Source organism: Rattus norvegicus, chromosome 3 (assembly GCF_036323735.1).
Source record: "Rattus norvegicus strain BN/NHsdMcwi chromosome 3, GRCr8, whole genome shotgun sequence".
Classification (NCBI taxonomy): Eukaryota; Metazoa; Chordata; class Mammalia; order Rodentia; family Muridae; genus Rattus; species Rattus norvegicus.
In genome coordinates, this window is record NC_086021.1 from 165,434,495 (window position 1) to 165,456,475 (window position 21,981).

The window sequence follows — 21,981 nt, forward strand, 5'->3', positions numbered from 1 at the left end:
TGGTTGGCCTCTGAGCCAAAGATTTGGAGTGGGGTGGGGATGAGAGGCAGCCAGGTTCTGCTCCTTCTGTTATGCAGAACTAGGGACAGTCTGTCTATTTTGGGGAAAGCAGCAGAGGGGGCAAGGTGTGCTTCAGGACTATATGCTCATTTTCCACTGGAAGAGCCTGTGGAACTCTGGAGACAGCCAGCCAGGTCGGGACAGGTTCTGGGAGGGAAACAGTCTACAACAGTATTCTGCCAAAGCCCATTTCAAACCTTCCTTGGTGGACTCTTTACTGCAGAGTAAAGATTTGCAAGTTTATGACTATGCTGGGCTATAGGCTGTGATCCCATTTCAATATATATAACGAAAGCGAGAAGGTATATATCTTCCCAATGTGTGTGTGCATAGAAAGGGTTTCTTTAAGTTAGATAGAAATGCAATACAAATACACACACACACACACAGACACAGACACACACACAGACACACACACAGACACACACACACAGAGTCAGAGACAGATAGAGAGACAGAGACAGAGAGAGACAGAGACAGAGACAGAGAAAGAGAAAGAGAGAGATGGAACTTAGCATTGTTGACTAGAGGCCACCTAGGCCAATGCTTCTAACTTTTCACGGACCCAGAGAGTGATCTATGCATGGGCTTTCTGGCTGGCTTTGAACTCACAGAGATCCTCGTGTCTCTGCTTCCCAAGTGCTGGGATAGAGGTCTGTGCTACCATGGCTGGCTTAGTTGAACATTTCTACGATGTGATATATCACCTCTCTTAATCCTTACAATAACCACACAGAGTTGTAACAAGAAAACTGGGACACAGTGAGATTAAACACTCCTACTAAGTGGTTAAGGCAGGACATAAAGCTGGGTCCCCTGACTCCAGAGGCCAAGGTTGCTCTGGAGCTGTTTGGTGTGACTCTATGCTGCACATATCAAATGTTAGCATTCATCATAATGACAGGGGAACTGAACTGAGGGATTCTCTTGAGCTGGCTTCTGATTCAGTAGGTCTGGGCAGCTTCCCACACCTGTGAGTTCCAGGTAATTCTACTGCTGCAGGGACACACACGGAGAACCACTTCCCCCTCTCCTTACCGATAGGAAGAAAAGACGGAGGGAAAAGATACGATTCTTTTTTTTTTTTTTTTAAGATTTATTTATTTATTATAGATGAGTACACTGTAGCTGTCTTCAGATGCACCAGAAGAGGGCATCAGATCCCATTACAGATGGTTGTGAGCCACCATGCGGTTGCTGGGATTTGAACTCAGGACCTCTAGAAGAGCGGTCAGTGCTCTTAACCACTGAGCCATCTCTCCAGCCTCGAAAAGATACGATTCTTTTATTTCCTGTGTTTGTGTGTATGTGTGTGTGCATGTTCACAGGCACATCTGTGTCACAACACACATGTAGAGGTCAGAGGACAACCTCCCATTTCCGTTCACACTTTGCACCTCCTTTGAGATGTCTCTTTTTTAGCTGCAGTGTTTACCTGGCTAACTGTCCCTCAACCTCTGGGGATTGACCTGTCTTTCCATCCTCCCCCCATAGGTGTGCTCTGGGATTGTGGACATGTGTACCACTTCAATTACAGAAATACAGGCCCTCACCCAGCTTTTACTGGGGTCTGGGGATCTGAACTCAGGTCGTCAGGCTTGGACAGCAAGCTCTCTCACCCTTCTTACCTGAGAAATGCATCTTGAACTCTGTTGGACTGGTGTGATGGCCCACCTTGTCTTCCGGTCTCTGCTACCCTGCAGTCACTCCCTAGCAGGCACAAACCATCTCTAGCTATATCCTGCCTCTTCCCCGAGTCCTTAACTGCTCTCCCGTTGTCTCCCTTCACTATGCAGTAGAAGTTTCTGCAACGGCTAACTGGTTCAAACCTTCGGAGTCCGCTTTGATAACCGCTGAGTGTATGTGGCTGTGAATTTTGCATTTTGTTTCATTTTCTTTGGTTTAAATATAGGTCACATGTGGCAAGCTGCTAGACAGGGCAGGAAACCACTTGGAATGTCATTCAAGGCTCTGATTGGCACCATCTGCCTTTCCAGACCTAGCCTCAATGCTCAGCGTCCCAGAGGCCAAGCCACGTGTGCCCAGTTTCCTGCGCTTACCATGTCCTCTCCACCATGCCTGCTTTTGTGCGAGCTTTCAGTCTAGGTTGTTCTGCAGCCCTGCCTTCAAAGCTCGGTCCAAATGCCACCTCTTCCTGAAAGCCTCTGACATCTGCTTTTCTCCAATTTCTTTCCCCTCCAAATTCCTCCACACTTCATCTTTTCCTTTTCATCTTTCCTGATTGCTGTATTCTACTGCAATTGGCTGGGGTCCCTATTTTATTTTCTCCTGAACTGTGAGCTTTGAGATCATGTGACCGTTTCCCATAGCAAGCTCTTACTTCCCACCGCAGGTCCCTTCCAAGCATACAGAGAAGCTAGATAAATGCCACAGACTTGCACTGGTGCACTGGGAAAGCAAAGATGATAATGTGTCGTTCCTATCCTCCAGATGCTCAAGCTCCTATGGTCTCATCCATGCCCAGAGAGCCATGGAAGCCAATGGTTATTTTGGGCAGGGAGATAAAAGTCACAGAGGGCCCTGTTGGCCAGGGGAGTCCAGGCAGGAGCTGTTGAAGCAGAAGGCTGTGTTTACACACAGAAATTTTCTCTACCCAGCCTGGCCTGGTACAAGTAGATGGGTACAGCCAGACATCGATGCCTGGCTGCCTTCTAAAGCTGGGATTAAGTGTTGGTGCAGCGGCTGGTCTGGCCGTCTGGTCTCTGCAGATGGATGGATCAGGAGAAGGTTGCTGAGCAGTGCCAGCTTGGGCAAGTGGAATATTGGCTGGGTGGTCCCAGGGTGGAGACTGGGAGGCAAGCACATGTTTGTAAGCAGAGTGATGGGTAGCAGGTGAATTTTTGTTTGACCTGGTTTGGTGGTTCATGAGGTTTTCAGATCGGCCCCTGTTTGAGTGTAGAGACTGTTGGAAAGAAACAAAGAGACAGCTTGCTATTTTGAGACCCTAAAGCTAAGAGTGGTTCACACCACAGAAATCTCCAGCTTATAGAAAACATCCCCCTGACCCCCACCCCGGCCCAGGCATGGTAGCTCACGCCTTTAATCCCAGCATGTAGGAGGCAGAGGCAGGCAGATCTCTGTGAGTTCTCCAGCCTAATCTACATAGTGGGTTCCAGGACAGGTAAAGTTATACCAGGACCCATGTTTTTGTTTTTGTTTTTTTTTAAATAAGCCAGTCCTGATGGCCCTGCTTGTAATCTCAGTGCCAGGAAACAAGAGGCAGGCAGATCACTGCCGCTGTGAGAGATCCTGCTGCAAAAACAAACCAGATAGACAGCGTCTTCAGAAGAGCAGCCAAGGCTGCCCTGTAGCTGTCACACACTCTTGCACATACCTGCAGGCCTGTATATGCACGCACGCGCGCGCGCGCGCACACACACACACACACACACACACACACACACACACACACACAGAGTATGTGAATTATAGAAATCATAGTGTCTATACAAAGGTCCACAGAGGACATCACAAGTCGACACATGCTTTGTGTGATTGTCTCTTGACAAGACCTAAAACATCTCGTCATCTCCACAGTATGTTTGTGATCAGCCAAATGCATGCAGGGTCATGAGGGGACAAGCACAAGCTTCCGGGTTAGGTATGTCTGGGGCTGAATCTTGGGTCCTCTCTCCATGACCAAAGGAACGCTGGGCTAGTGACTTCAATTTCATCCCCCTGTAAAATCAAGGTGGATATGTAATTTCTGCTTTACAGTGTAGCAAGGGATTTAAGATGGGAAATGTAGGCAAATTGCTAGGTGCCGTGCCAGCCTGTAGCTAGGGACTCTAACCCTCTGCAAAGACGTTGTCGATTGATGGTGATGCTGCAGTCTCTTCCCACACTGGGACCACAGGCACACAGACAGCTTTCTCCTCTGCCTCCCTCCTCCCAGCCTCTGTATGGTGCTCTCCAAGATCTCCTCTGACCACAAGGATCCTGAGGTGCCACAACAATGAAACCTCAGCTGACACTCCCAGCTCCTGACAGGCTGGGTGGCAGTCTGTATCCAGTGGGAACTTGGCCGTGTTTTTTATATTCAGCCCCCATAGCATGGGTCCCAGACTCCTCGAGGAAGGTTCATTTCTCAGGCAGTGCCTGGAAGCATGGGGACCTCAGAAAGAATTGTAGCCAAGGTGAAATTGAGGTGCTGGAACCTTCAGGTGGACTCCTGACTCCCCTTGCTTCCTGACCTTTGGCTCTGGGGTGAAGGTGACCAGGGAGTGCATACATATGACTACAACGAAGGATTCTTGTGGTTTGAAAGATGCAAAGTGGCTTCTCTCTTAAAACAACAGTGTACCAGGGAGCTAAGAACCTTCTGCAAGGCACATAACCCAAGGCCATTGGGAAAGACTGGTGTTATAGCTAGCCATAGGGGGTGTCTCAGGAGGGAATGAGGAAGGACTTCCTGAACGACAACTAGAAGCGTGACCATGGAGACGGGAAAATTCATCCAAGCAGAGGATAAAGCTTGTGTGAGGGCGAGCATGTGTCAGAGCTACTGTACCCTGGAAACCCAGAGCCCTCAGTCTGACAGAGAAAATCACATAGCTTCTGAAACTAAGGCTGAGGCACAAGGAGAGATCGGGCTGGCAAAGGTCTCAAGAGTCAAGCTGAGGTGAGTTCTTTCATCAGAGAATGAAGGCTCTTCTCTGAGAAGGTGAGCAGAGTCTGCCCTTTAACGTGCCCCTGGAAATCAGCAACAGTAGTCAGTTGTCTATGCCCTGAGGATGTTCTGCTCTCTCCAGGGCTCGCTTGTGGGTACCAAGATGGCAGTGGAGGGCAAGCTTCCTGCCCAAGAGGAGAGGCAGTATAAATCAGGGTCCCACTTTGACAACTGAGCCTGGATTCAGAAGTAGAGATCAGAGGAGACAAGGATATGGCAAGCCGGGGTGTGTATGTGTGTGTGTGTGTGTGCGCGCGCGCGCAGGAAGTGGGGGTGGGGTGGCTTTCCTTGAAGGGAATATGTCTTGAGGATATGTACATCTGAGAGAGACCAAGAGGTAACTGAGGGGGGGGTCTTACCTGTGGTGGGGGAAGGCATCTGATCTGCCAGGCCCCCTTGGTGGATGATGTCCTGTGATCCTGTGGCAGTGTTGAGGGAGTGCCTATAGTACCTCCAGCTTCAGGCAGGTCAAGGCATTGGCAAGGTCACGGAACTCCTGTATGGAAGAGTGTCCCCACCTTGTACCAGCCCTTCACATGCTGTACTAGCTGTGAACTAGTTAGTGCTTTCCTCTCATGACCTGCCATGCAGCTTTGGGGCATACGCATGCAGCTGCCTATACCAGACTCTATGTGGGAGCATTCGGTTTCCAATCTAGGCCAAGGTTCCAGAGGAGGTGAGAGCCTTGGGGACTGCGGTGGTAAAGTGGAGGGAAGCAGCTAGCAGGTGAGGGTCCCTGCCCTGGGTGTGCAGTTGCTCAACCAACCTGGCCTTCTGCTTCCGCTTGGACCCAGCTGCCCTGCAGTGCCTTCTCGAGAGTGGCAGCAGTGCGGGGAGGGCAGCCTTGCCAGACAGAGCTTCCCAAGTCGTGGGACACACTGCTTTAGAAAGTTTGGCTCTAGTAGCTTCCTCCCTCTGGCCCAGCTCTTAGCTGCCTGGGGCTTAGCTCAGCCCACCCAGGCCCTGTTCCCCTCTGAGGCCAGAACCAGATCCCTTGCCCTGAAATACCCTCTTTGTGTGACCTCTGTTTTAATCCAGAGTCTCTTAGCTTCCCCCTCCCCCAAGATACCTTTTCTTATCCCATGGGCTCTGTTGGGATTTCAGTGTATCTGAGCCCGTACTAACCAACAGAAATGCAGTGTGAGCCACATGTGCAAGTCATACATACAGTTAAAAAGACAAAAAGGCAGCTCATACATGCTCTTAGTCCCAGCGCTTGAGAAGCCAATGTGGGAGGATCCCTTGAGTTCAGGAGTTCAAATCCACACCACTGGGCAACATAGCAAAACTTTTTGTCAAACAAACAAAAATGTCGAGGGTGACCCATGCCTTTAGTGGCAGCATTTGGGAGGCAGATGGAGATGGATCTCTGTGAGATTGAGGCCAGTCTGGTTAGTCCAGCCACCGGGTTCAGTGAGGAGGCCCTGCCGCAAAAAGAACAGGTGGAAAGCATCTGATATACCACATGCACTAACATACATGTACACATACATGTACCTATGCGTGCACTACATACAGGACTGAGGTTGTAGCTTAAGGTAGAGTGCTTGTCTAGTACACACAAGGTCCTGGGCTGGATCCCTCTGAACACACACACACACACACACACACACACACACACACACACACACACTGAATGAAATCATTCTAATGAGATTTTATTTAATCCGATATATCTATAACTTTTAGTTAATTTTTTTTTAAACACAGGCTAGTCTTGAACTCCCGATTCTCCTGCCTCCATCTCTCCAGTTTGGGTATTCTATACCAACATGCCCGGTCCCATAATATTAAAACAAGAACTATTGAGATCTATGATCATTCTCTTTAATTCTAGTACTCAGGCTTCAAAATCCACTCTGTCTTACCGCACGCTTCCGTTTGTACATTTCCGGTACTTGGCAGCTACCCGTGGCCGGCAGCTCCCGTGTTAATTAGCACAGACCTAAAGGCAAGGGGGAGTCTGTGATGGTTGAGGCTCAGTGTGTGGCATCAGATGGCTCTCTGGTCCACACTCTAGTCCTGCCATTTATCAGTGGGTGAGCACTGCCACCTCATCAGTCCTCCGAGGCTCAGTCACTTCAGCCAGACAAAGGATCGGTAATTTCAGGGCCGGAGAATTGTTTTGGGGATTAATCCCATGAATGTGTGTCTAGTGCCAGGCTCAGTGGAAGTGCTCAGCAACTGGCATGGAGGCTAATCTCTAGGGCCCTCCACTGTCCTCACCCATTGGACTCACTTTAATTCAGGGTCACACTCTCCAGTTCTTTCTTTCCTGGCATCTAGGGCTTGTCCCAGGGTAAACATCACTGCTTCCTGAAGGAAAGATGGGGGGTGGGGGCTCAGCACTGAGAATAGACCTCCCCTGTTCCCTCTTCTTCCACCAGACCAAGACACTCTGGGTGATAAAATCTCTTGGGGCCTGAGTCCCTCCTCTGAAAGATCAAAGGGTGGTGGAGGGGTCCTGTCTGAAGTTTGGTGGACCCACCATAGTCATGCAGGCCTGGGGCTAACGCTGTTCATTCTGCCTTCTCGAGTCCTGGCTTCCTTGGATCTCAGACTTTTACACTTTTAGGTTCCCTTATTAAAATTTAAAAGGAAAGACATCCTCCTCCTTCTTAGGCAGAGCCTACAGGAAGTGCAGTATCCTGTCCTCTCTCTTTCCTGTGAGCCCCTGCTGAGCTCCCCTCACATCACCCCAGTAACAGATGGGCAGCAGAGAGTTCCTCTCAGTAAGGCTGGGAGAGGTCAACTTGTAGAATTAGAACAGAAGGAAGAGACAGAACCAGGGTTGGAAGCAGCCTAAAGCCTAAAGGACATGGTGCGATGGTCTCTTTCTCATCGGGGTCCCTGATGTTTCTCCGTGGTGGCTTTCATGAGGCATGGTCGTGTTGAATCCCGTGCCTCGGTTTCCCTGTTTGGAGAGTGGAAGCAGAAAAACACCACAGTACTGACCTCAGCGATGTCTGCAGAACCCGTGCATTCTTTAGGGTCCCCATGCTGCGTGCGTCTAGTTTGTAATTTCTCCAGAGAAATTATGTAGGGAAAGTGGAAGGGTTCAGAGAGCCCACATTACTGTGTAGAGTGACCTTGGCCAAATCCCTCACCATTCTGGGCCTTGGCTATTTATTTATAACTTGGGGGGAGGGGTGATGCTACCTCAGATGATGCTGTGAAATCAAGTACTTTGCAAACTGGAAAGGCGCTAATAATAGAACTAGAAGAGAGTCGCAGAAAATAATGATAAAAACAATAGAAACAGAGACAGACATCATTCTAGAGACAGCCCAGCTTCCAGTGTGTTATCACCGACCGGAAGTGAATTGGGCCCTTTGGGTATGGATCTAAAATGAAGTCTGGGAACATCCTGCTTTGGTCCCGAAGTAGCCTGGGTTTTCCTGGGAAAGTGAGAGGCTCCACGTGGCCAAGGAGGCTGGGAACCAGGGAGTGCCCCAGGGGAGGAATGGGGGGTGGCAGTGTTGTCTGGGGAAAGGAGAGGGGGGTGTCTGGGAAAGAGTTAAACTGAGGAATGGGGAGGGCCTTGGCTCTGCAGCCTTGGGAGCTTGTGGTTGAGAAAGCAGCCAAGGAAAGGTTAGCTGGGAAGCAAAATGCCTCGAGGCAGGCAGCCGAGGGAGGCCTTTCCACAAGTGTGCCCACGGAGCAGCAAGTTCCTCTGCTGGCACTCCTGAGTTTGGCAGGTTGTTCCAGTCATTAATTTGAATAACCATTGCGCACAAATAGTGTATACCCTTGAGAGTCTGTGACTTGCTTGGAGGCGGTACTCCTAAGGACCTGTGTGAGGCTCCTTGGGTAAAGGGAGCCTGGACATAAAGTCTGGGAGGAAGCCCCTCCCTCTTGGCTTAAGCTGATTGGTTTTCCGCCTCTTGTCTGGAGAGGGGTTGGCTAGTGTCATTCTGCTCTTGCCCACTCCTGAGACTAAGTGGACGGCAGGCCGGAGCAAGAAGCTAACTCTTGAGGCATCCCATTTAGGGGCTAAAGAAAAGGCCTGGCTTGGAGGTTGAGCAAAGGGATCCCCTCTCTTTATGAGTGCCGGGAGAGGGCATAGTCTATAAGGTTCTAGGTGAAGGGGGAGGGAGTGCGGGACACCCTCACTTTCTATCTTCCCCACCCTCTTTAGCTTTCCCACTCTCTACCCAGTGAGGATAATGCAGACAGAACTGTTTTGTGTGTGTGTGTGTGTGTGTGTGTGTGTGTGTGTGTGTGTGTGCGCGCGCGCGTGTGTTGGGGAGGGGGGCGGCTCAGGTACTATATGACTCAGACATTGGCTTGCACATAGTAGGTATTCAGGGTGATCGGAAGAATGAAAGAAGAGCTCAGCACCCTGGGGCTGATGGTGGCGTTTAGGAGTGAGGAGTGAGGGTCACATGGGTTGCCCTTGTAGAATCATGGAAACGACTTGGGTGACCATGTATGCGTTGCTGCCATCCCTCCCAGGCCTTTCCCCACATGCTGGGCCGGGGAGACAAGTTAAATCCAAGTCTAATCCGGTCGTCCATGGTTTACAAACTGAAGCCCGGAGCACGGCAGCAGCTTGCCAAGAGCACTTGCTGAACCAGTCGCCCAACTGGATTGGAACCTAGGCCCTCTATTTTTCAAAGTGCTCTGTGGCCGCCAAAGGCTTGGATAAGAGGGACGTGATCTGGTGTAACTGGCTTTTTGAGTTGTAACAGTGCGGCTGGAGTGAAGGAGTAAGGTTTGCTTGGCTTTGAGCCATGACCTCTGTGGCCCCTTCGTAGGATCTGGGAGCACACACCACCGCGTGTCCTTATATATAGTAAACACCTCTACCCGGATCCAAGCCCTACAGGGTTCCTTCGCTGTTACACTACTGTCATGGTCACCGAGGCACATAGGTACCGGGGAGCACACCTACCCTAGGGACACTCATGCCGGATGATTCCCGGAAGGCAGTTGCCTTGTGGATTCCCTACTGGGAGAAGAACGCTACGTCCCAGGCGGGTTCTGTCCCCGCGCTGAGCTTGCAGGGGAGTGAAAGGGATCAGTAGGGGAGTGAAGGGGACCCGACTCTGTGGGATGGGAGGCCCACAGAGGCTGAGTCACCTCTTCTGAGTCAGGGATCCTCCTCCTTCTTCTCCCCTCCCCCTCCCTCTCTCCCTGAGCCCCCACTAGGGCTTGGCCCAGAGAGCCCGCGAGCGAGCGAGCGAGCGGGAGGCCGGCTGGCCAGGGCCAGGGCGGAGACGGCCATCTCGTCCCGCAGTGGACCGCGGGGTGGCGGGGAAAGGGCGGAGGAGGCAAGGCAGGCAGCCGAGGAGGCGGAGGCAGGGGCTGGGCGCCGGGAGCGAGGAGGCAGGCTCGCGGCCGCCCCTGGGCTGGGCGCGGAGGCCGCGGCGGGGGCGGGCCGCGCGGCGGGCGCCAGGCCCGGGGCTGTGGGCACGGTGCCCAGCCCCCGGCGCACGCCGACCGCCGCGGCCGCCGCCGCCGCTGCTGCAGTCGGCATCCATCAGCGGGCGGGGGTGTCGCGGAACAGGCTGCTCCGCAGAGCCCGCCCGCGCCGCCCCGCCCCGCGGCCTGCGGGCCCGGAGGAGCCGAGGGGACCGGCCCTCGCCCAGCCGGCCGGAGATGGGGACCCCCAGGCCCAGGTAGGCACGTGGGGACCGGCGATCAGATGGCATGGGGGACCCGGGGCGTGCTACATCTAGTCCCAGCCTCCAACCGTGGGGGAAGAGAAGAGGTGAGAGTAGGAGCCGAGTCTAGAGGCTGTTGGCCCCCCTGTCCAGTATTGGAGAGACCTTTGCTGATCCTCTCACCTCTGCAGCGCCTCAGTGCCAGGAGTCAGAGGTGTCAGCTGGCACCTTGGTGTAGAATGAGCCATTGCTGGGCGATGGGCTAAGGAAGCTGGCCCACTCTGTTCAGGAAAGCCATCCCAGCTGTCTCCTTCGGTGGCCCAGGGCTCCCTGGTTTGCTTCTCTAGACTTCCGATGCTGCAGGACTGTATCTTGGCTAGAGGTTGGCTGCTTGGATACTGTTCTCACTATCATCCTCATCTTTGCTTACAGACCCTTTCTCACTTGCATTGGCTCCCATCCCTCCTTATTTCCCTGCCCAAGCTGGGTGTATGAACCTTACCCACCGGGACGTCTGAAGATTCAGACTGGCATTGTGCTGTATGGTTGTTGTACTCCCTGATCAGAGATAGATGCCTCCTGTGTGTCAGTTGTACCTGGAACCTTCATACTTGGAGAGGTCAAGTTCCCAAGAGGCTGGGGTCTTGGCGACAGGTATAGGTGTTTAGGTGACTTGCACCACTATGGTGTTTATTGGGTGCAGAAGTCACTGACTGGCTGTGTGGGCCAGAGAGACCATGGTTTTGGAAAGGCTGAAAAACACCCGGAGAATATTCCCAAGCTGCTGCCTCTCCCTTTCTCCTGCCAGCCATGTCTCTTGCTTCTTGCTCCCCCTCCAGAGCTCTGCCATGCATTGGTGGGGGAGTTTGGGGGAGAGCTAACCACGGGTTCCTACTGTCACTCTGGATTGGCATGTCACCTCTCCCGCACACCAAGGTGGGAGTATAAAAGGGCTGGATTTTAGGACCTCTCTGGAGCTGTGCAGGGTCCAGCTGCCCCATCAGCCTGATCTCTGTGAGCCTTAGGAGACTTCCAGAATCATAGCAGTTGGACGGTGGCCCCAGAGGCTCCTGTCCTAGGCTAGGGTGTACAGAATAGAAGTGCCGTGTGCCTGCCACATATCTATGACTCCAGATGGAGCTTGTGGCACAGGCAGCCTGTACCAGCTTCTTGTCAGTCATGGTGGCCCACAGAGGCTCTGTCAGCCATGGAGCAGTTAGCTTCTGGTGGCCAGCCTGAGATCCCCATGTCCCCAGAAACTGATGTACAAAAGGCACACAGTCTGTCTCTAGGATCTGGGGGACACCTGACAGCAGTCCTGGAGGAGAACATTGGAGTGCGCGGGGGTAGGGGCCCTGTTAAATACCTCCTGGGCTTTGGAGCAGTGCTCTGGGCCCAGCTCTGTGAGCTTCTTGAAGATGTTCTATGGTAGAACCCCACATGAGGACAAGGCTGGACCCTATGCTCACAGGGTTAATATAGAGAGGTGGCTAAAGGTCTAGGGAGGAAGAGAGACTTCTCCAAGGTCACAGCTCCTGAGTGAGAGCCAGCACTGATATGTTGAGGACTTAAACTTTTTGATTAAGGTTTCTCTTCCTTGCCCAAATGCCTGCTCCCTGGATGCTATGGCTCCTTATATAGCACTCTGCCAGGAGAGGTACCCTTCATGCTGGAGGCCACAGCCCCGTTTCAGGAGAGCCCTCATGTTGCCTCCGAGCTCTTCTCCCATGAGGTGAACAATGGAGGCTGGGTCCTAAAGGGCCTTGGATCCTCTTGGTGTATTCAGGATGGAAAGGACTCTTGGAGTCCAGAGATATTCTGAGCCTGAGCTGCTGGGACTGGGGGGCAGGAGAAAAGGTCCCTTGGCTAGAGTAGCCGCAGTGGGAAGCGCCGACCTCACACCACGTCTAGACTTCTCTGCACTCCTTATTAAAGGGACATGATCATTTCATCCTGGAGCAATACTACTGAACGTACAGTCAGAGAGATGGTATTTATTGAGCACTTAATGTGTGCCATGCCCTGATAAGTGCTTCGCATCCCCTCTCAGCAGCACTGTTAGATAATATTATTATACACTTTTAACAGATAAACAGAGGCTCACAGAACTTGCCTGCCTGAGGTCACACAGCTGGAAAGTATGAGGCTGTAGGAGTCCAGAACCCCTCCCTTGACCATGACATCATACCCAGGACAGTGCCTGGGAGCACCTGGTTAGTGTCCGGTTGAACCCAGTAATTCGCTAGTAGATGAGGGCTGAGTAGGGTGAGGCAGGATAGCTCTGTGGGCTGAGTGCAACCTTGGCCTTGAGGAGCCGAGTCAGAGGGGTATGGGTGAGAGGTGCCAGCATTGGCCTTCTGCTCGATAGCTGGCCCTGCTGCTTGCCCCCTGCTACATTTGGTAGGGCTCCAGCGGCCAGAAGCCACACAGAGGGAATGCACAAGTAGTGACTGGGACAGCATCTATCTCTGTCAGCAAGGACCTGTGCCTGACTGGGGGTGGCAGCAAGCTGGCCCTGCTTTCTTAGTAGGAAGGAGACTTGTGGGTAAGAATAGCAACAGCTAACATTTATTGAGCTCTTACTACATGCCAGAAACTATTTTCATGTCTTACGTGTACAACTCCTACATTCCTCACAAAACCCTGTGAGGTAGCGACTTTTCTTCCTCCCACTTTCTAGAGCACATTGGTGGCTTACTGAAGGAAGCTAAGGGGTCGTGGAGGCAGGCTGGGTCAGAGCCGCTTCCCAGAGCTTCCATAGGTAGCCAGTCCTCAGTCACCTTCAGTTTTGTTTGTTTGGAAGGAGCCATCCAGTCAGATGTGCGCCATTTCTCAAAAGTCTCGGGTGGAACTGGTCAAGCTGACCATGGTGCACATGTCTGTAATAGCAGGACTCCAGAGGCTGAGGCAGGAGCATTGCCATGAATTCAAGGCTGGCTTGGGATACAGAGTGAGCTCCTCGCCAGCCAGCATTAAGTCACCTAAGTGAGATTTGGTCTCCCAAAAACTGGACAAAAAGAAGGGACCAGCGAGATGGGTTAGTGAGCACAGGGGCTTGCTGCACAAGCCTGCTGATCTGGGATCTGGGATCTGCTGGGATTATAGCAGAGGAGAGAACTGACTCCTGACAGTTGTCCTTTGATGACCATACATGGTCCATGGTGCACATGCCCACACACCCACATACACACTGATGATGATGGTGGTGGTGGTGGTGGTGATGATGATGATGATGATAAAGATAACAATTTAAAGGTTTGGAGAGACGGCTCAGTGATTAACAGTTTGTTGCTCTTGCAGAGGACTAGAATTTGTTTCCACCACTCATATTAGGTATTGCTGTCTGTATCCCCATCTGTAGAGAACCTGGCATCCTCTTCTGACCTTTGAGGGTCACACACACACACACACACACACACACACACACACACACACCCCTACCTCTCTCTAAAAGTCTTACCAAGCCATGGATGTTAGAGCCATCTTGGCCCCAGAGGTAAGAGTATACTGCAGAGTCTGCCTATTTTGATGCTCAGGGAAGGTTTTAAGAAGAGGTGGGCCCCTTAAGCTGGACACTAATGCAAGGCGAGGGTTTGAACGTTGTAGGGCTGTGGGAGGAAAATGGATGTCTTTGAAGGAGAGTCGGTGGTGCCATGTGCCGGAGACAAGTCCAGGGAGGGTCCAAGGTGCTGAGAGGTGACTCAGAAAGTCAGCTTGTGCTTGTGTCTCTGAGCGAGCTGTCCGAGTCACTCTGCTTGGGACCAGCTCTGTGGCCTTGGGGACATCACTTTGCTGCTTTGGGCTTCATTTTCTTCCTTTGTAAATGCACCCGTGGGACCCTCGTGGTTATCACATAAAGCCCCTCTGTGGTACTGGCGCATCTCAGCACCTCCAAGGATTTCTCCTCTCTCCCTTCTGTCTTTTAAATGTCAGCCTGAGGTATTTGGGCTGGATTTGAGCCTGGAGATTCTCAGGACCTTTGAAAGGATTTGGCCTGCAGAGGTGTGTGGTGGGATGGTGTTTGCGGAAGGTCTCTGGCAGGTGTGTGGCCCACAGAGAAGGCCCAGAGTGTGACCTTGCAGAGAAGCCTCCTGTTGGAGAGTTGGGCTGGGAAGGGAGGGATGTCGTGTGGCTTGCCAGGTTGAGGGAGGAACGGTGTGGGGGTGGGGAGAGCCATGGAGAATTCAGTTTGAGGCTTGGTGAGATAGAGAAGGGCTGGTCTCCTGTCAATCATTCCGTGGGTTGGGCAGCATCTTATTTGAGCATCTGGCTTTTTTCTTTTGAATGAATTCCTTTGGATAAATCCCCATCAGAGCTCATCTATAATAGCAGCAAATTGGAACTAAATGTCCAACAATAGGAAGATGATTGGGGACGTTTCGGAACGTACACTGGATAAAATAATTTGCAGTCATGAAGAGCCACTAATCTCCCCAGAGCGTGGAGCTGGGTCCTTTCTGTGTGTCGTGCTTGCCCAGTGCCAGCGATGCCAGGCGAAGGCTTGCCCCTGTCCGTCTTGAGGGCTGGATTCCTGTCATTTTTCTTGCTTTGTCATTGCCACGTGCTCACTCTGTGATCGGAAATGGGAAGAGGGAGAAGGGATGTGTTCAAGGTCACGTACTTTTTAAACTTTATTTTTAATTTTTGAAAATACTAATTTTCATTTTACGTGCCTGGGTGTTTTGCCTGCATGTCTGTCTGTGCACCACCTGCATGCCTGGTGCCTGCAGAGGCCGGAAGTGGGCATCAGACGCTCTGGGACTGGAGTTAGAGGTGGTTATGAGCCGCCATGTGGGGACTGGGAATTAAGCTCTGGTCCTCTGGAGGAGCAGCCAGTGCTGTTAACCACTGGGGCAGCTTCAAAGTTCTTGTTTGTTTGTTTGTTTGTTTGTTTGTTTGTTTGAAATTGTGTGTGTGTGTGTGTGTGTGTGTGTGTGTGTGTGTGTGTGTGTGCGCGCGCGCGCATACATGCATGTGGAGGTCAGAAGATAGTCTTTGAGGATTGGTTCTCTCCACTGTGTGGCTTCTGGGAACTGGGTTTAGGTAGTCAGGCCCGGAGGTAAGTGGCTTTACCTAGCTAGCTCTGTAGTCTGGTCATGCAAGTTGTAAGTGTCAGTGGTTACACTTTTTGCCAACTCTATCTACTGCATCCCTCCCATCCACCAATCAGTATTTACGCTCCTTGGTGGAAGTGGAGTTACAGCCCTAAAAACCCAGTGTAGGAAAAAAACTACATTGAGACTGCATTGAATACACCGAACCTTTGAGTTGAGCAACACAGTCCAGTGTAGATGGCTGTTCACCATCATCTTCAAAGGGATGACTTGGAGCTAGCACACAACTTTTGTTTTGCCCAGAGTCCCTGAAGGGTACTCTGTGTCACATTCTAGCTCAGGGAAAGATCAAAATTCAAAGTATGCTCTTACTAAATGCCTATTGTTGTCATATCTTTGTAAAGCCAAAAATCACCAATTTCAGACCATCTCTAGTGTTGAGGGAAAGAAGCGGAAAGACACCATGGGAGGACTTGGGACTCTCACGGGTCAGGCTGAAGTCTTATTTCTATTTTTACCAGTTGCAAAGATTTGGGGGATCAGTTAATGTCTTTAGGGCCCAGTCTCCTCCCCTTTACTGTGGATAGTCCACATACCTGTTCCTAAGATGTCTGAGTGCATTCATTAAGGCACACAGAGTGCCAGACGTCCACAGAAGAGCACCCTGAGGAGGAGGCCATGGATGAGGTATTTCTGATAGGATTGATGTTAAACGGAAGGACCCCACAAAACTCGACAACATCTAGATCACATTGGGTTGGGCCATTAGACACAGATGGGAAGGAATCAAATGGGGTCACATAAGTGCAATGAGAGGACAAGAAGACTGACTCAAGAAAATCTTTTTTTATTTTTCCTGAGGCAGGGTTCCTCTGAGTAGCCATGGCTGTCGTGAAACTTACTCTGTAGACTAGACTGGCCTTGAATTCAGAGATCTACCTGCCTCTGTCTTCCGAGTGCTGGGATTAAAGGTGTGAGCCACCACTGCCTAAGCTAATCTTTCTTCAGTGTTACATTAATTTTTTCTCGGCCTTTTGAAAGGCTCTCTCTCTCTCTCTCTCTCTCTCTCTCTCTCTCTCTCTCTCTCTCTCTCGTGTGTGTGTGTGTGTGTGTGTGAGAGAGAGAGAGAGAGAGAGAGAGAGAGAGAGAGAGAGAGAGAGAGAGAGAGAGATATTTCTGTGAGGGAGGACATGCAGATGTCACAGGAATGGAGGTCAAAGGACAACTTACAGGAGATGGTTCTCAACTCCCACCTTGTTTTGAGGCAGGACCTCTCTTCCCTCTTCTGCTCGGCCTGTGAACTTCGGGGAATTCCCTTATCTCTCCCTTCCACCTCACAGAAGTATTGGGATTGCAGATTCGAATTACCATGGCCAGCTTTTTACATGAGTTCTAGAGACCCCCACCCCAGTCTTCAGGTTTGTGTGGCCAGTTCTCATATTCCCTGAGCCACTCTGCTGCACCTTAGTGGGTTCGCTGTGTTAATTAATTCAGTTTAATTTTACCTTCTATCTTCACATAGACTGAGCTGGGTTCTCAGGCTTGCAAGTGCTTTTACCCGCAGAACTGCCTCCTGGCCTCTTAGTTTAATTACAAAGATGGTCCAGAGAGACAGCTCAGCTGTGTAAAGGTGACTGTCCCAAGTCTGATGATCTTCATTTTCAGGAAACACGTGGTGGAAGTTTAGTGAAAACCACTTCCAAAAATTATCCCGATTTCCATGTGTGCCCTAAGTGTGACACACTCATACACACTCATACACACCTACTCATACACACACACTCATACACACACACTCATACACACATACTCATACACACACACTCATACACACACACTCATACACACATACTCATATACACACACTCATACACACCTACTCATACACACACACTCATACACACACACACACTCATACCACACACACACTCATACACACACTCATATGCACACACTCATACACACACACTCATACACACATACTCATACATACATAATTATTCACACACACATTCATACACACACTCATATACACACACTCATACACACACACACTCATACACACACATATAATTTTACAAAAGATATTTAAAAATCAGAGTAATTCAGAAAATGTTCTAATTTTCTCCACCAGAGTCCTACTCTACAGAAGAAGCCAGATGCAATGCAGATCCTTACAGTAGATCCTCTGTGTCAGGACAGGATCGGGAACAGCATTCTTGTGTTATGGTTGCATTTCAACATGAGGTTTTATTGTTATTTTTCACATGCATAAATAAAATGTGTCTCGCAGATGCTCATACCTGAGGACATAGCTTAGTGGTGGGTGCCTCCCTAACCTGGGTTCAGGTCTCAGAACTGCAAGGAAAATGACCACATTAGACAAATAACGCTTTTGTGGTGACTTTAATGGTTAACTCCTAGCTGGTCTACCCAGCCTCCTGTTGATGGACTTTCGGGCTGTTGTTAGTTTCACCCTGTTCTGGGCAGTACTAACGAGGGAACTCTATTGGTATTTAGACAGCCTCTAAGAATCAAGTGGAGAGAGAGAAAAATGTAGAAACCTCGAGGCTGTGAGTTGCCCTTGAAGGTCTACTCTGAACTCAGGAAGGACCCCATCTTTCTCTTCTCTGATTTGTCTCTTGCCAGTGACGCTCTCAGCTTTAGGATGCTGTGATCTGTTCTGTTGGATCTTGCTGCGGCTTATGCCTTGTGTTCTTGGATGAGTTTGTCCATCTGTGCAGTAGGGTGTCCTTCTGACCATGGGCGCCACTGCCCTGGCAGGTGTCTACTGTGAGTACTGCCCTGGCAGGTTAGTACTGTGCTAGGGTGGGGGGTGGGGCACATGGCTCCAGGTTGCTAAATGCCTTTGGTGTAAGGGGCGCTGTCCCCCTTTTAAGTGCTCACACTGGTTTCCAGGCTGGCTAGCTAATGTGTCCAAGGTTGCATAGCCCGTGGAATTGTGACCTTCGTTCTCACTTTGTTTTCAGAACTGCTATTCTCTGTGCTCCTTCAACCAACCCCCCTCTCTGTCACTGGTGAGGTCCAAGCAAAATAATAATTCTGGAAGAATATTCTAGCGGGACATGGAGATAATCCCAGCTCACAGGAAGCTGTGTCAGGGTGCTCTGAAGGTCAAGAACAGTTCCAGCTCCATGTTGGGACCTTGACTTAGAGAAATCAACCAGATGAAAACAAGAATCCTTTCAACTGTAAAGTGCTCTGCATGTGTGTGGGAGAATTGATACTACTGTGATTATTTCTATGTCCAGGGCAACAGTAGTCTTGGTTCCGTGGTTTACAGCAAGTTAGAGGTCATGGGAAGTAACAGGATTGAGGGAGAAAGAGCCCTGGGCTTTGAGCCAGCGGACCTGGGCCTAGTCTTGGCTGTACTCAAGCTGACTAACTGTGTGGTGTCAGCTACCTCATTGAGCCCGGAGTAAACTCTCCACCTTGTATGGCAGCTCGGATGGCTGGGGTGTAGCCCTGAAAGGCTTTCAGACTGCTCTGACAAAGGAGGTCTTGGCCGCCTCCTGCAGTTGTTAGTATGGTCCAAGCAGGAGGTATCTTTCCTCTTTGATGTCTTTACTCTGTAGATCAAGGCTGTCCCGTGTTCCCTGTCCCACACTAGCAAATCTGTCTGCGGCTCCTTCGTAGCCTCTGAAACTTGTAGACAGAAAGCCAGTGCTGGTAGGTGGTGGCCTCATTGTCTTGTTTGATTTCATTTAAGGCTGTTCTTGCGGATGCCACAGGCCTTTGACAAATTGTCATCTCCCAGTGCCACGTCCACACCTGAGCACCCACCTGTAAGGATGACTGGAGGCTTAGATCCTTTTAGACCACGTGGGCCTGGCTCAGAAACAGCACAGCCTGCACCCTCCCATCGGCTCATTCACGTCCATTCAGTGTGACTGAAGGAAGCCGGTAACTTGGCCTTGGGGAAATCCCTGTGGGATGGAGCCCTGCTTCCAGGAGAGAGAGAAAGCCTCCCTAGGTGTGCACTTCTGATGCTTTCTTTGCTGACTTCTCAAGCAGTTCGTGTTCATAGTGGGAACAATGACAGCACAGAGGCAAACGCTAAACGGTCTGCATTTCCATCTCTGAGGGAATGTGAGTGGTAACATGTTGGTCTTTGAACAAAGGCAAGGATGTTGATCTCTCAGGAGCACTGACTATGGGGCTAACTGTCACTCAAATGCTTTATTGGAGCTTACAGAAACACAGGATAGAGGTATTCTCACCATTTTACGAATGGTGTTTTAGTTGTCTCCTGCCCCTCACACACCCTTTCTTGAACCCTTCCCTCTCTCCCAACTCCCTTCCTATCCCTTTCATGTCCTTCCTCTCCCTTCCTCTCCCCTCCTTCCTACTGCTACTTCTACTCCTGAATCAGAGTCTCCTGGAACACTTGGTCAGAGGTCTTTGGTGTCACTAATCCCCAGGATTTAGAGGAGACGGCCTCACCATCTAGTGGGTGACTGCTCATGTGAGTTTCTCCCCTGATGGCAGAGTCCTGGCAGTGTCTGTAATCTGTTATTCTCATGGTGTTACTCCAATGTGGGAGGCACACGAGGAAACAGAAAGAAGTGACTTGCCTGGACACTCCTCGGGTAGGAAGTGGCAGTGTTGAGAGGAAAACCAATGATCCGGGGGTTCTTAGTGTAGCTCCTCCCAGTGGATTTGCATCTCAGTCTTGAGAAGTCTGCCCTTCACCCCTGCAACACTTAGCATCCATTGAGCTCCCCAGCCTGAGGATGTTGAAATGTGGAAACGCTGTGTAGTAGGAGAGCCTTTGAAACCATAGCCGTCTGGCCCAGTGCTTCGTCCTTGCGAAAGTCAGTTTCTTGGCAGCTGTGAGTCCTCATCAATTCAATAAGGAGGATAGGGCAGGAGATTGGTCTAAAAATCCTGTGATTCAGGTCTGATAAATCAGAGGAGAGGCTGCCTGGCTAGGAGCCATGAGGGCTCCTGAGGTGACTGCAGCCTGTAAACCCTGGCACTGGTGCTAGCTGTCTGATCTTGGGTGGGTTACTCAACCTTTCTTCTTCCTCCTCCCCATTTGGAAAATGGAGATCCTAAGAGGTTCCTGTAAGGGTTAGCTATGCAGACACCATAGATCAATACCTGGCAATAGATGAATGCTTCCTTTGTATAATATTAATTTCTCTTGCAGTTTTGTTTCGAGGTAGTCTCATTGTGTAGCCCAGGCTAGCCTTGAACTTTATATCCTCCTGCCTCAGCCTCCCGAGCCCTGAGATTGTTGAGACAGGTCACTACCCAGGGCTCCCTCTGGTTTTGAGGTGGGGCCCTGACTTGTTTCACCATACACCTTGCTCAGTGTTTATAGTTATTTATCAAAAATTGCTCGAAGGCCTGACAATGATGAGCCATAAACCTTCACGGGGTTCCTATTCTAGAGGAGAAATAGAAATAAGTAGATTGATCAGTGAATTTAAGTTCAGTTTGCAATGATGGCTCCAAAAAAAAAAAAAAAAAAACTACCGGAAAGACAGACAGACAGAAGTACTTGAATAACACAAACAAATTAGCATGCTGTCACAGTGGAAAGTTAGGGAGAGAGACCTAGGTTAGATAGGGTACATATATGGAGGTAAAAGTTGTCACACCAGGAGAGGGGACAGAGTCACTGCTTATGAACAGGGAAGATGAAGTCCTGATGCGGCGATTGGCCTGCACAGTTGAAGCAGAGACAGAGGCTGCAAGGACATACGGTGGACGAGACGGTGTCTGCTGGCAGGGCTAGGAGCAGAGGCTAGAGAGAAGGGCAGAGGCCATTCTAGTGTGTGTCTTATTTTGATAGGAAATCATTAGAGCTGTTTTGGGGTTTGTTGGTTGAACAAGGGCTTGATATGTTACCCTAGCTGGCCTCGAACTAAGATCCTCCTGCCTCAGCCTCCTGAGGGCTTAGATTACAGGCTTGTGCAGCCACAAACCACTGGAGGTTTTAATAATGGCATCCAACTAGACTCCTGCAAAGATTCCTGTGGTTGCCCTTGGAGAATAAACCCTAGGAGTGACTGTCGGGAGGGAGATCCTGGATCAAGACCCTGGTTTGGACCCAGGCAGTAGCTAGGGGGCTTGAGAAATGAACACATCTGATGACTGGCCTTGGAGGTGCCGACTCACCCCAGCCCTGGTTCGAAGGTTAACTAGATGTCAGCTGATTTATCTTAAAGAGCAGGTACAGCCGCCAGGCCAAGTGGATATCGCCTCGGCTGAGGGGATGTCTCCCTGCAGGCCGTCCAGATGGAGGGCTTAGAGGATATGAAGGCTGCTGCGTGGTCCTGCGGAGCCCCAGATGCTGACATCCTGCTGAGCCAGCCCTAGCCCAGGCCACACAGGGCCCCTCTCTGCAGACAGTGGCGGTATGGGTGACGCTCGCACTGACATTCTGGCTGACCTTTCTCTTTCCTAATCCTGTGTATTTGCCTTCCTATGTCGGTGCCACCAGCCTGGCCCTGCTGGCTGGCCTTTGTCTTTCTGCCTCTGTTGTAGTCAGACGTGTCTGCACTGCCGGTCTGTGCCAGGAGGATCTGTGAGTGGTGGGAAG

General features: G+C 50.7%; 1 protein-coding gene across 19 annotated transcripts in view; it reads left to right on the plus strand.

The window, feature by feature from the left end:
- The window catches only part of Epb41l1 (erythrocyte membrane protein band 4.1-like 1), a 123,527-nt gene that overhangs the window by 45,200 nt on the left and 56,346 nt on the right, over nucleotides 1-21,981 (plus strand). For 6 of the 19 annotated variants that reach the window (XM_017592005.3, XM_063284436.1, XM_063284442.1 and 3 more), the window contains exon 1: nucleotides 9,934-10,371. The exons of 4 other annotated variants lie outside the window; for them this stretch is intronic. The gene's annotated coding sequence lies outside the window, so the exon portion shown is untranslated. Of the gene's footprint in view, nucleotides 1-9,933; nucleotides 10,372-21,668; nucleotides 21,797-21,981 lie in introns of those variants that run through there. 9 more of the 19 variants (XM_063284438.1, XM_063284443.1, XM_063284437.1 and 6 more) reach the window with 5 other exon arrangements.